We start from the raw sequence: 14,227 nt of genomic DNA, 5'->3' as shown, positions 1-14,227 counted from the left end.
TTTCAACCTCATGAGAAAAATTGATGGGCCTACAACTTATTTCTAGGAAGATCATGGATACATGATGTTGGAGGAGTCCCATCCACAATGCATCAAATTTTGAAGTTCATCAAGGATGCTCAAGAAATCATCATCCATGGTGGAGGTAGTCAACATAGTTACCCTGGTTTTTCCGTTCCCATTATTAAAGATTCCTCTCAAGGTAATTTCTTTCACATGGTAGATATAATGAATGATGCTTTTGAAGATAGGACACCACAAGTACCAATGCACCTAGTATATAAAATTCTAGCGACGACTAAGGTAAGAAGTGGTTTTTATCTTGGGGTATGTCTTAGGTAAGAAATTGGATGGCATATACGAACTTCTTCCTATTCCATTTCAAAATATACGCTTCGGCATTGGCTATACCCTAGAGCGGAAGAATTGTTTGAAGTAGAAAAAAGGAAGAAGCATGACTTTGATATACCAAAGCCTATTCAAGAATTGGACCAGTCATTTGTTGCTAAAATCTATAGCCTTAGACTAATAGTTTAGTTGAAGGGATGGGAGAATTTTTTTATTAAGAAGAATGTGTGGTGATCTCTGTAGAATGAACCACAACACCAATCATCCGAGATGACCTACTCTGAGAGATATACAGAAATAGATGACCACTTCACTTATGATTAATCGAATGTCTTGGTAGACAAAGACAAGATTTTAAGTTTTATTTTTAATAATTGTTGTTTTAGGATGTGGGCCGAAATCACTGTTTATTTTCATTTATTTTTAATCATAATGTTTCAAAAGGAAATAAATCATAACTCATGACCAAAGTTTGTAGGCATTTTTAAAATTCTAATGAAATCCAAGCTTATTTTTAATTTTATTATCCTGTCTTTGTGAATCATTCTCTAATATATACATTTAAACTCATTCTATCTAACATGGTTGATTTATTGTTAATTTAAGTAAAAATATATCTAAACATGTCAATGTCATAACATGTCATGAACACGGTGAACATAGTAAGGTCAACGAAGATAAATGTGAAGAATATGACAACGAAACTATGATGCTTGAACACCTCATGACTTGAGGCAACTTGAAAATGATGAAAATCATAGTCAGGACGAGATAGACATAGTAAACTATGAAGATGACGAGTCGGTCGGAGAAACCCAAGTCAGTGTCCATTTGGCAGCAACACAAAGAGAAGTATTTGTCAAGCTGCTCAAACAATACATCGATATGTTTGCTTGTTGTTATGATTATTTGTCAGCGTTAAGCACTGATATTGTTTCCATATGCTGCCTATCAATTAAGAGTATTGTCCGATAAATAAGAAAACCAGAAAGTTCAAGCCCGATCTATGATTAAGGATAAAATAAGAGGTCACAAAGTAGACCGAATCGAAGGTCGTCAAAGTGAGAGAGTATCCCACTTGACTAGCTAATATTGTTCCCGTTGCAAAGAAATATGAAAAAATTAGGATATTGGTGGATTATAAGGATCTCAACAAAGCGAGTCCAAAAGATAATTTCCCCTTACCAAATATCCACAAACTCTTTAACAATTGTGCTAAGCATGAGCTGCAATCTTTTGTGGATTGCTTTGCATGATACCACCAGATTCTAATGGATGAAGAAAATGCTCAAAAAAAACATTCATCACACCTTGGGGAGCATTATCGAGTGATGTCGTTCGACCTCAAGAATTTTGGATTCACTTACATGAGAACTATGACCACCATTTTCCATGATATGGATAACAAAAAAATTGAAGTGTATGCGGACAATGTCATCATAATGTCCTGCGAGAGAATAGATCGTCTGACACACTTGGAAAAGTTCTTTGATAGGTTACATATGCATGATTTAAAGTTGAACCCAGCAATATGTGCATTTGTAGTACCTCCAAGGAAGTTACTCAGATTCTCGTTGAATAAAATGCAAACGAAATTACTTACTAGCCACAGTATATCCCCGACACAACCTACATTCACAATTGATAGTTGTTTAGAAATAGCTAGCAGAAGAGTATGAATCTTGATCCTTCAAAGATGAAGACTACTCATGACTTGCCTCCTACAAAGACTAAGAAGGAAATAATGTGTTTACTAGGAAGACATAATTACATCAGTCGATTCATTGATCAAACCAAGTGATTTGTGAGCCCATATTCAAGTTTCTATGAGAAGATGCACCAATGAAATGGACCGAAGATGTCAGAAGGCTTTTGACTCCATCAAGAGTTGCCTTTCGAATCCACTAGTGTTGGTGCTACCACGTGCAGACTGTCCTTTGGTATTGTATTTATCCTTCTCTGACAACGCATTTCGGTGTGTGCTAGGACAACATGATGAGACAGGAATAAAGCAGATATTTATATACTATTTGAGCAAGAAGTTCACATCCTTTGAGGCTCCTTACCCCCTAGTAGAGAGAACTTATTCTGCTTTGACTTGTGTTGCTCAGAAATTGAGACATTATTTGACAACATATAAAACACATCTCATTTCAAGAATGGACATGCTGAAGAGAATATTTATGAAAGAAATGCACACAAGAAAGTTATCAAAGTGGCAAATGATGTTGAGTAAGTTTGACATTGTCTATATGACATAGAAATCAATTAAGGGTCAAACATTGGCCGATCACTTTTCTAAAAACCCAGTAGACTAAGGATATGAACCACCAAGAACATATTTCCCTAATGAAGAAGCATTTTTTGTAGGGGAAGGCATGTCAAAATCATATCCTGGGTGGAGAATGTTCTTTGATTGAGCAGTTAATTCAATAGGATCAGGAATTTGAGCAATGTTGATATCTAAATTGAGGCAAAATTATCCAGCAATCGCAAAGCTTAGATTCTGATGCACTAATAAAATGGATGAGTACCAAGCATGTATTCTTGGCATTACAATGGCTCATGACATTAATGTTCAAGTATTAGTTATAATTGGTGACTCAGACTTGTTGATTCATCATGTTCAAGGAGAATGGGTAGTGAAGAATCCTAAAATATTACCTTATGTACATTCTGTACTGAGTTTATGCAAAAGACTTAGGATGACCAAGTTCAAATACACACCGACGATTTAGAACGAGGTTTATGATTCACTCACAACAATATCATCCATGATACAATACCCATAAAAAATTTATGTCGATCCATTTGAGATAGTATTAAAAGAACAACCAGCACATTGTTCACATCTGCAAGAAAAATGGGATGGGAATCCATGGTATATCAATGTGAAAAACTACTTAGAAGTTGGTAGATATCCAGAAAAAGCAACAACTAGTCACATGAAAACAATCTGAAGAATGGCGAACAACTTCTTTTGAATGGAGAGGTTCATTATAAGAGTACTCCCGATTAGGGATTACGAGATGTATGGATGCTATACAAGACACGTGATTGCTTGAAAAAGTGCTTGCTACAGTGTGTGGGATGCACATGAATTTGTTTACATTGGAAAAAAAATCGTAAGGGCATGATATTTGTGGATGACTATGGAAAGTGATTGTTGATGATTTTCTTCAAAGGTGTCATAAATGTCAGGTACATAGAGATCTGATCAAAGTACCTCCCCATGATCTCAATGTGATATGTTGCCTCTGGAATTCGCAGCCTTGTGTTACTGGACCGATTGAGCTGTTGCTTCCAATGGTAATAAGTTCATTTTGGTCGCCATTGATTTCTTAACAAAGTGGAATTAAGTTGCTTCCTACAAAGCTGTGACGAAGAAAGTTTTTGTCAATTTTGTTCGCAATAATTTGATATGTTGTTTGGGTTACCAGAGACTATTATCACAGATAATGGAGCAAATATAAATTGTCACTTGAGTAAAGGGATATGTCACCGTAATTCAACTGCATGTAGCTGAATATAAAGTTGATATTGAGAAAAATGATTGAAAACTACAAATCTTGGCATGAATATTTGCCTTATGCTTTGTTAGGTTATTGCACCAAAATCTTGACTTCATCTTGGGAAACTCCTTATATATTGGTATACAAAATAGAAGAAGTTATACCAGTCGAAGTTGAGATACCATCCTTAAGGACAATTCAGAAAGCAGGATTGAACGATGACGTTAGGGTCTTTACCAATATGGGCAATTAGCATTGACTGATGAGAAAGAATTAGTTTTTTTTGTCATGTCTAGTTGTATCAAGAGAGAACGACTCACACATTCAATAAGAAAGTAAGAGTTCAAACATTTGAGGTAGGCCAATTGGTGTTGAAACACATTCTCCGTCATCAAGACGTATACAAAGGAAAATTTTCATTTAACAGGCAAGGATTGTATGTTGTCCACAAAGTACTATGAAGAAGTGGTTTAGTTCTAGAAGAGATAGAGGGTAAAATGTGGCAAAAAGCTATCAATTCAGATGTTGTCAAGAGACACTACGTTGGAAGGATGATACTTCTTTCCATTACTTTATTGTATTTGCAGTTTGCTCAAAATTATTTGTCGCATTTTATTTTGAAACATTCATTTTGTAACGAACTATGCCTGCCCTAAACTCTAAAGAATAAGATAATTAGGCGACCTATGTAAATCTCGTCTTTTTTCCTATCAAAATTTTGTATTATGTCAATCCCCGAGACAGGAACTACATTTTACCTGATTCATTCCTCAACGGGATACGTAGGTGCCACAACAGTTCAGTCATATTCCCAATAAAATTTTCATTTCCCTTCATAATGGAAACTGGGATAAAATGTTTGAGAGGATCTAAAATAATCTACAAGAAGAGTTATTCATATAAAAAAGGTTCAAATATCATATCGAAATGTGCAATTTGACATAATTTTGAGAAAACCTAATTTTTTTTTGCAAAATATCATGACTATGTGATCACCATTAGATTTGTTTTGAAACATATAACCAGGGGAGAATTGTTTTGGAGGACCTCAAGAATTCAATCAAGGGTACTTGGAACATCAAATTCTACTTCAAGTACCTTATTGTTATATACTCTTAAAGAGTTTAAAATTTGACAGCAAGTTACCTCTCATGGAAAAATAAACGACAAAAAATATTTTGTTCGTGTCATGCATGTCGCGATAGTGAATTGGCAGAGAACTTTGCAAACTATTTTAAAGAAAATTCATACCTAGAAATTGTTTGAATTTAAATATGATTATGCCTTTTGTCTACGATGATTCGTAGGATCACACAACTTCCTAAGATAACAAGACAAGGAGCAAGGCGACTTAAATATATAAACGAAGATAAGTGGCCCAAACTAACATTTTTTGTAGATGCAATGTATAATAAGATCATCAAATATGCTATAATTAGCAACTGACCATTTGAAGAGAACATATGATCAAATATCTTATAGTGAGTGTACAATCTTTGCTTGACCGAAGAGGCATTTGGCAACAACATTCTATCACCATGTCAAAGAATAGTATCTACTCCTTAAGGTTGCTAGATACAAATAAAAACGATGCTATGACCAAAAGTACCTATCATCATATCAAATATTGATGTAGGACGAAATTCATAGACAATGACTTTGCATATTCAAAATGGAAAGAGGGCCATTACATATTTTAATTGGCAAGAGGGCCATTCGTATTCAACTTGCCAATAGAGTCATCATATTTAAAATGACAAGAGGGCCATTGCATATTTTAATTTCCAAGAGGGTCATCATATCTAAACTACTGAGCAAATCCATTCACATTCAATCTGTCGAGAGGGTCATTCATATAAAATAGCGAAGAAGGTCATTGCATATTCAAATTGCCGAGAGGGCCATTGAATATTTAAATTGCCGAGAGGGACATCATATTAAAACTGTCAAGAGTCCCATTCATACTCATACTTCTAAGAGGGAACTTCATATTCAAATCACCAAGAGGGCCATCATATTCAAACCGCCAAAAGGGTCATTAATATTAAAACTGGCGAGAGGGACACTCATATTTAAATTTCCAAAAGGGTCATTGCATATCAATATGCCAAGAGGGGAATTTATATTTAACAAATGTTGATATGGTCATCATATTTAGACTACTAAGAGGTCAATAATATTAAAACTACCAAAAGAGCCATTGCATATTTAAACTGCCAAGAGGGCCATTACATATTAAAACCGTCAAAAGGTCCATTACGTTTCCAACTGCCGACAGGGACATCATATTCAAACCATAAAGAGAGCCATCAACATATTACATTAGTTTGTTTAATAATTCAATATTAAAAGAAGAGTATGGTGAAGAGTCAAGTCGCAAATAAAAGATATATCCTTTATTTGCTTTGTGTCAAACTGAAAGAAGTTGACATAAAATATTAAGGGAGAACAATAAAGTTGAAACATGGTAAATGAAGTTATCTAGTCTATTTAATGTTATTTTAGACTAATAAGTTGTATTTCAGTCATTGTTTAGAGAATCTTAGAGGATGAATACTGAAATCAAACCACATATGCGGATGTCAAAAAAAAAGAATGTAGTACAATGTGAAACTTTTTCTTTGCAAGGAACTCTGTCATAGTCCAAAGAGGAGTATCAAATTTTTTGAACGCGAGCTAAGGAGAGAATTAAACCACAATTATTACACACCCCTATTAGATGGCATGTGGGTTTTTCTTTAGGTTTCTCGATTTTAGTTTCACATGCACAAATTTTGCAGTCTTCACCGGAAGCAACTTTTCAATCCCAGTTACAATACACCAAGAGCTTTGGAAATTATGTCTAAGTAAGTTCTTACTTATGGGTGTGAAGCGCGCCACATTCATGACTAATTTATTGCAAGCCTCTTTTTAATACTCAACTTAGTTGTCGCTTTCCAGAACCGAAGGTTATCTAGCATGATAGATTTCCTTTTTAGCCGATCTAGTCGAACTACAAACAGCCTGATTCAATAATAATGCTTTAAATCAAGAATGTCCAACTACAAGTGGCCTGAACTCTCATATAGAACAATATATGTTGGAAAGCTTATAGCGAGGTTTGGCCCTAATTCCTAATTTTCTTACAAAAATCCCTTTCCTATAGATGAAGATGTAATCGGTCAAATTGGATTCATCAAATTTCATTTTCCTAAAATTTCTTTCATCAATAAAAGTCAAACGAGGTACAACCATTGAAACCCAATTTTTGACTTCCACATTATAAACAAATCATCGAGCTTCTTCAATTTCAAATGACATAAAATAATTAGTTTTTTCAAAATTCTTAAAAAATATAGTTTGCATGTTTTGTCACTTTTTATGATTTTTTAAATAATTTATATGTTTAATATAATTTTTTAGATAATTAATGTATTTTCATTTATATTAAAAAACCATTTGAAAATATTTTATTAGTGATGGTTGTTATTTTGAATTAATATCTTTATAAAATTCAAAATACTTTCTACTTATTTTCAAAGTAATTTTGTCATTTAAATAATAAATATGTTTATTTTAACAACCACTTTATATTATCAATATTGAAAATCATTACAAAATATTTTACACTTTACTTAATTATTTTATTAACTTATTGTAAGGTATAGTTACAATTTTGAGTTATTAGTTCATAATCGTGTTATTTATTTTATTTTTGATAAGATGAAGAATCTCATTAGTTGTTATATTAATTCATTTTATTTATGTTTTAGCCAACTTCTTACTTAACTTTATATTGGCTATATGTATTAATCTCGATTGGCTATAATTGAAATTACTATGGTCATTTTCCTTATATTATTCTAGCCCATTTCTACCCCCACCTTAATTCTATTTTGAGACCAAAATTTTGGGCCTTTTTATGAATTTCCAGCAGCCAAAACAATTGTATTTGCGTCCCAATATCAATTTAAAATTACACGGCCCAAACACATTCCAATATGACAACAATCAGCAAGTGCATATAATAACTGTACGCGACCCGTGTGTCCTCTTCATCACATAACAGTCAAATCCAATAAGCAAATTGCATTGCTAACTCAGAATCACACGCGAATAAACTGGTACCCTCATCTAACTACCTTTTAGAGCCTATAACCCTATCAACCTAATCGATCAAGTTTGTCCCCTTTCCTATCTCTTTCATTGTGGCCTTCGAAAGGGGGAAAGAATTTCAAATTTCTCCAAAGAATTTCCCCCCTAACCCACCCTTTCATCCCTATAAATAACCATCTACCCTCCGTAACAAAGACATAGTTTTTGAAATTTGATTTTGACGGCTTTTGAGTTTACTTTTGAAGTGATAATTATTGTATATCTAAACTTTTGTAACGATTCATTAATCTTCAATTCTGAGAAGTTTGTCGCTTAGATTCTACCTAGGGATTCTTTGTTTGTTGTTCATACTTGAATTGAAGTGTGGAAATCTCTACTTTGAAGCTCGTTGCTGCTCCGAAAAAGGTATACTTTGTCATCTTATTTATATTCTTTACTATTATGATCGTAAATTTTTGTTTGGTATAACTAATTAGATTTGATAGAATTGATTGTTTAAGTTTTAATATTCTACTTTTAGTATGAGGATATTTGTCTGTCTTTGTTCTATTCTCTAATTAGTTCCTAGTAGGAAATGGATTTCTCGTTCTCATTGAGCTATTAGCCTTTTGTTCTCATGCATGACTAGAATATGTATATATTGATTTGGAAATTTTGTATCAAGCTATTTCTATTCTTATTGTGTTGATTATCACAGCATTGTGGTGATTATCTTTTCTTGAAATGTTTTATTTACTTTGATCCGTCCTTGCTTGTCATGAATCCGCTATAGGCTTGGTTTAAATGCTTATAGTATTAAAATCTGATTATAGAGTGATTATTTGTTATGGTACTAAGGTCCTTTTCTTTGATGGTCTTGTTTTCTTAAGTTTATGATATTGCTTTGGCATGGAATGTCACATCTCGACTTCGATTCATGGGTTGTACACTATATTATTGATGCTTGATACTTAGATTTTCTCATTCAAAATTGGCATATGAATGTAACTTTTCGGGATACTGCCTTAAATCAAATTGTTTAGTACTCATTTTAGTGCTCACTTTTTTTTAAATATTGAAATAAATGTGTGACGGTTTCCAAAGCTATAAATCTATTTTATTCCTTTGTTAATTACTACATAATTCTAAAGTGTTGATTGATGTTTAAATTGTCCATATGTCATGATCGGTTGTCATGAAGATACCCTTTGATTGACTTTCCTTATTCATTATGAGAAGTATACATTGGTCATGAAATTTTCTTAGTTCTTATTGGCTTTGAGTTATAATTTTACTTTCATTATGATTTATTCCAAAATGTCAATAGATTATCTCTTTGATTGTAATGTGTTTATTGTTTAAATTTTGGTGAAAAGCTAATTGTTGAAATAATTATCCTTACATCGTATTACCTAGTTTATTAAAGATTTTTCTCATTTTCTTATGTTCATCTACATTGTTTTTTTGAGCTTGAATACTCTCCTCGAGTCTCTTGGTCTCCTCCTTTAACGTTTTCTCCATTCAGGCTCCCCCTCAACCCCCTTATATATTCTGAACATGCTACAAGTTCCAGGGATCAGACATGTTGCTGGAAATTTGTTTAAAAGCCCAAGGAATGGGTTGTATACATGCTGTATAAAACGTTTATACACTGATATACATATCGAGGTGCTGAAATATAGATCCAAATTTTTGATATACAGGTCGAAGAAAAAAATACAAGTCTCGGGAGTGAAAAAAAGAGATATATACACTGATATATGGACAGAATATGCTCTGTATACAAATATAAGATATGTTCCAAAATCCCCAAGAAATTAAGGCAACTATTTTTTGAAGTTGGGTCAAAGGCCATCTGATTTTAGGGCAGCCTTTACAATAGTGTATGACAGGGAAATGGGGTAAAAGCCCAAGATCATAGAGGCTCAAATCTTCCTCCCTCACTATCTCTATTTGAATTTATTAATTTTTCTTACCCTTACTAGTTTATTTGTTAGATAATTTTACGGTTAGCTTAATTGAATTTCTGAAAAGATGAACGATGCTCTTTTATGTTAGTACATTTTAAGTCTTTTCATGCTTAAATTAACTAATTTTGTTCGAATTATTATTAAAAATTATTCAATGAAAATATTTCTAATTAATCTAGTTTTGTTAAAGTCTTCATCATTTGCAATTTAATTCAATTGTTTCAATTAATGTCCACTTCTCTTAAAAATTTAAAAGTGTTCCTTGTTTATCTATTTTCTAAAGCTAAGTCATTTTCCTAAAAATAGTAAAAATATTTAATCTACGTCGTAGGAAAATCGCAAGTCAGTGTACCATTTAAACGCCTTAAAATCCTTCTTGAAGTACAAATAAGAACCTCTTACCCATTTTGTAAATTTATAAGACTTAATCTGTTAGGGTCATTTTAAATTAGTTTTTTCTAAATATTTCATCAAAAATTAAGTGGCCACTCATTTCTAAGTAGTTTTGTCAATTTGTATTATACTTGGAACATTTGAAAAAGTGATTTTTCTAAAGATAGTAAAATTACGACATAACATATATGCATAATTTTTCCCAAAGTTAATAGGTGTTCATGCCCTCAGGTGAGCCAGTGGGTACGCCTCTCACTAACTCTTGTTCTTATACCTTTTAAGAAAAAAATAAAAAAATTGTAACTACTTTTGGATCATTAACAAAAATTAAAATAAAATTTTTTTAAAATCTATTTAATAAATCCGTCCTTATTGATTTGTTAAAAATAAAAAAAATATTATGTGAAGAAATGGTCAAATATAATATACAAATAGAATTTTATCATAAAATTATTAATTACTAATCTAGTCTGGTTAACAACCACATTTGTCATGTCAGTTATTTTTAAATTATCCAAGTAACCTTCCACACTAAAAACAAACTGTTACAATTGAAGTGAAGTTAAACTAAGGTTAAGATGGTCATTTGCTTATATTCGTCTTCTCCAAAATCACTTAAATTTTTATTTTTCTTACTATTTGAGAACTTGTTTGTATTGTGCGATTATTTTTTTTCTTTATCTCGTTTGTATCAACTTCTGATTCTTCCTTCTAAATTCCTTCTCATCCTTTAGTTTGTATCACTCAATGGAGCTTGAACAGATGTCGATTGCTTCGATCAGTTCGTGTGCTCCGATTATAGCCAACGACGAAGCTGATTCGTTTTCAGCTATTTTCAATGGTAACAAGGTGGAGATAGTTGTTCCTTTCTAGAAGATAGTTGGTGGAAGCGGCAGCGACAATGTCTATGAAATGAAAGTGAGCGTTGAGGTTTTTATTCCAAGGAATTGGTTGATTCCGTGGCTAGATCTAGTGATCATGCTCAATAGTTGGTTCAAGACCACCAAAAATTCAAGTAGAGTGGGATGTGGCTGAGCTTTGTGGTGTTTAAGGATGGATCCTGGATGGATTTTAAGAAAAATTCCATGGATGTACTGGTATCAGATTTGGTGAGTGGCAAGATTATAATTCAAATGGACATGGAATGGTGTAAAATGGATATTTGATTTTTATCAAATGATGGTAATCAATTTGTCAAGTTGGAATGGAGCTTCCCATCGCTTGGATTGATGTTGATGGTAAGGATTTTTACCCTAAAGTCTTCATTGAGTGTTTAGAAATTCTAGATAAAAATGAGATAATTGTTGATGAAAATTTTGTATTGAACTTGAGATACAAATAATTGAGAGAAACACTGTGCATAAAAAATATTTCCTTACTTTTCCTTCTAGTGAACAATATGTATTAGAAGTTAACATCAAAATAATGATCTTGAAACCAGATTCACAACCTATACATAGCAAATCCATGAACAACCAAAGATAAAAAGGGAAATGAAAACTTACATGATAGGAGCTATACAAACTTTGGAACTCTAGTTTTTTGTTGGGGGGGGGGGGGAATTAACCCTGTAGATTTATTAAAATCAATGAGCTATGAGCATGTACACCACCATTCAATTGACCTAAATTTACATTTGATTGTTTTGTTTGTCTCATGAAATTTAAATAATTGAAAGTAATGAATATCGAAAATGAGCAATAATTACCTAACATATGAAAATTAGATTTACAACTAACTATAAATAAGGGTAGAATGTGGGTGTTCATATTGCTACACCACACCACATGCAACATTGAATTGATTAAGTCATCAACTCCTGTATCAAAATTCATACTAGATGGAAATAGCGGTTGAGATCCTAACTAAACCTTCTCGTGCTTTCCCAATATAACTTGACATAACATGATATGCTTTTTATAATTTTTTACCTATCTCGCACATATTTTCACTACAAACAAAATCAATAACAAGTACCAAAAGGGGAAAGACGAAATAGGAATGAGAAAGAGGGAATGAGGAAATTTAAGTGATAAGGGAAGTAGACAGTTCATCTAGGAATGTGATAAATTAGTGTGTCGGATCTACGCCTACTGAATTGCTTCAACAAAAGTTCCCTAGGATAGGTTCATTCGGGAACGAGAAGGAACACTAGCAAAGCTTTCCTAGGCCACTATGTTGGAAGCAATTCAGTAGGTGGAAAGACAACAAACTAATCTATCACATTCCTAGATGAAATGCCTACTTCCCTCACCACTTTGTTCTCCTCACTTTCTCTCTTCCTCTTTCCTAACTCGTCTGTCCCCTTTTGGTACCTGTTATTGGTTATGTTTCTAGTGAAGTTATGTTCTAGATAGATGAAAATGATCAAAAACATATCATTTATCTCAGGTTCTATCGATAAATCTTGAGAAGATTGAGTTAGGATCTTAACTGGGTTTTCCGTCAAGTGTGAATTTTGATACTAGAGTTGATGACTTAATCAATCCCAAGTTTCATATGGTATGGTGTACCGATATTAACACCCTCTAACCCTTGTCTATAGTTTATATGAACCTAATTTATATGTGAGGTAAGTATTGATCCGTTTCATTATTTATTCCTTTCATTTACTTTTAAATGTCACAAGAGAAAAAAATAGCAAAGTTCGAATACAGGTCAATTTAAAGGTGGTGCTCATGCTCATAGTGCATTGATTCTAATGAATCTATAAAGTTCACTCCCCCAACAAAATAATATGGAGTTCTAAATTTTGTATAGCTCCAATCAAGTAAGTTTGGGTTTCCCTTTTTAACTTTGATTATTCAAGGATTTATTATATATAGGTTGTGAATCTGATTCAAGACCATTATTTTGATCTTGACTTCTAATAAACAATTTCCAAACAAGGCATAGTAGGGTTAAAAAAGCTTCAGGATATAATTATAATTTTCTGTTGATGATGACTTATTGCATTCGATTATTTAGGAAGTCCGTCGTTGAAATGATGTTCTTTTAGTGTCTAATTTTTTTTTTGGGTGAAATGGGATATTTTCTCATTGATATGTTCAACTTGTATAAAATAAGTTGTTACAGTGATATTATAAAAAAGCTCAAATATTACGTATCTTTTAATGAAGTAAAACATTTTCTAACAACTATTTGTTTAGCATGAAATTTCGTTTGGGAATCATCTACATATAATGTCCATGTACCGCTCTCTTTAAGTGAGGAGGCTTGAGTATAGCTTCACTGAAACATGATTTGATATGGTTTATCTTACAACTTTTATCCTATCTCCATTCTTCATGTTCATTGGATAGTATGTGGACCTTGGATTTAAGCTTTTTTCTTTTTCTTTTATCTACGTCACTCCATGTAACTTGGGAGATTTCAACATATATCTTTTCTTTTAAGAAAGAGAATCACAATCCTTGTAAGAATTAGCAATTTAAGTTGGTCATTGATATTTGTGATTGAATAACTGTTGAGATCCTAACTCAATCTTCTCAAGCGTTCCCAATATAAACTTGCATAAAATGATATGTTTTTCATTATTATCTATCTAGCACATTATTTCAGTAGACACATAACTAATAACAAGTACAAAAAGGAGATAGAAATATTAGAAAAGAGGAAGAGGGAAAGTGAGGAGAACAATTTGGTGAGGGAAGTAGGAAGTTCATCTATGAATGTGATAGATTAGTGTGTTCTGTCTGCATCTACTTAATTGCTTCAACTATTGTGGCCTAGGAAAGATTACATAGTGTTCCTCCTCGTTCCCCTATGAACCTATCCTAGGTAACTTCGGTTGAAGCAATTTAGTAGGCGTAGAGACAACACACTTATCTATCACATTCCTATATCAACTGTCTACTTCCCTCAGCACTTTAATTTCCTCACTTCCCCTCTTTCTCTTTCCTATCTCTTCTTTCCCTTTTTGGTACTTGT

The 14,227-nt window shown here is 32.8% G+C and overlaps 1 pseudogene; it reads left to right on the top strand.

Annotated features, from left to right (window-relative positions):
• Nucleotides 1-11,044: 11,044 nt before the first annotated feature.
• On the top strand, nt 11,045-12,452 carry LOC107019559 (annotated as a pseudogene).
• The last annotated feature ends 1,775 nt before the right edge of the window (nt 12,453-14,227 follow it).

The sequence above is a fragment of the Solanum pennellii genome, chromosome 5, assembly GCF_001406875.1.
Source record: "Solanum pennellii chromosome 5, SPENNV200".
Lineage (NCBI taxonomy): Eukaryota > Viridiplantae > Streptophyta > Magnoliopsida > Solanales > Solanaceae > Solanum > Solanum pennellii.
This window is presented reverse-complemented; position numbering and strand designations above follow the sequence as displayed.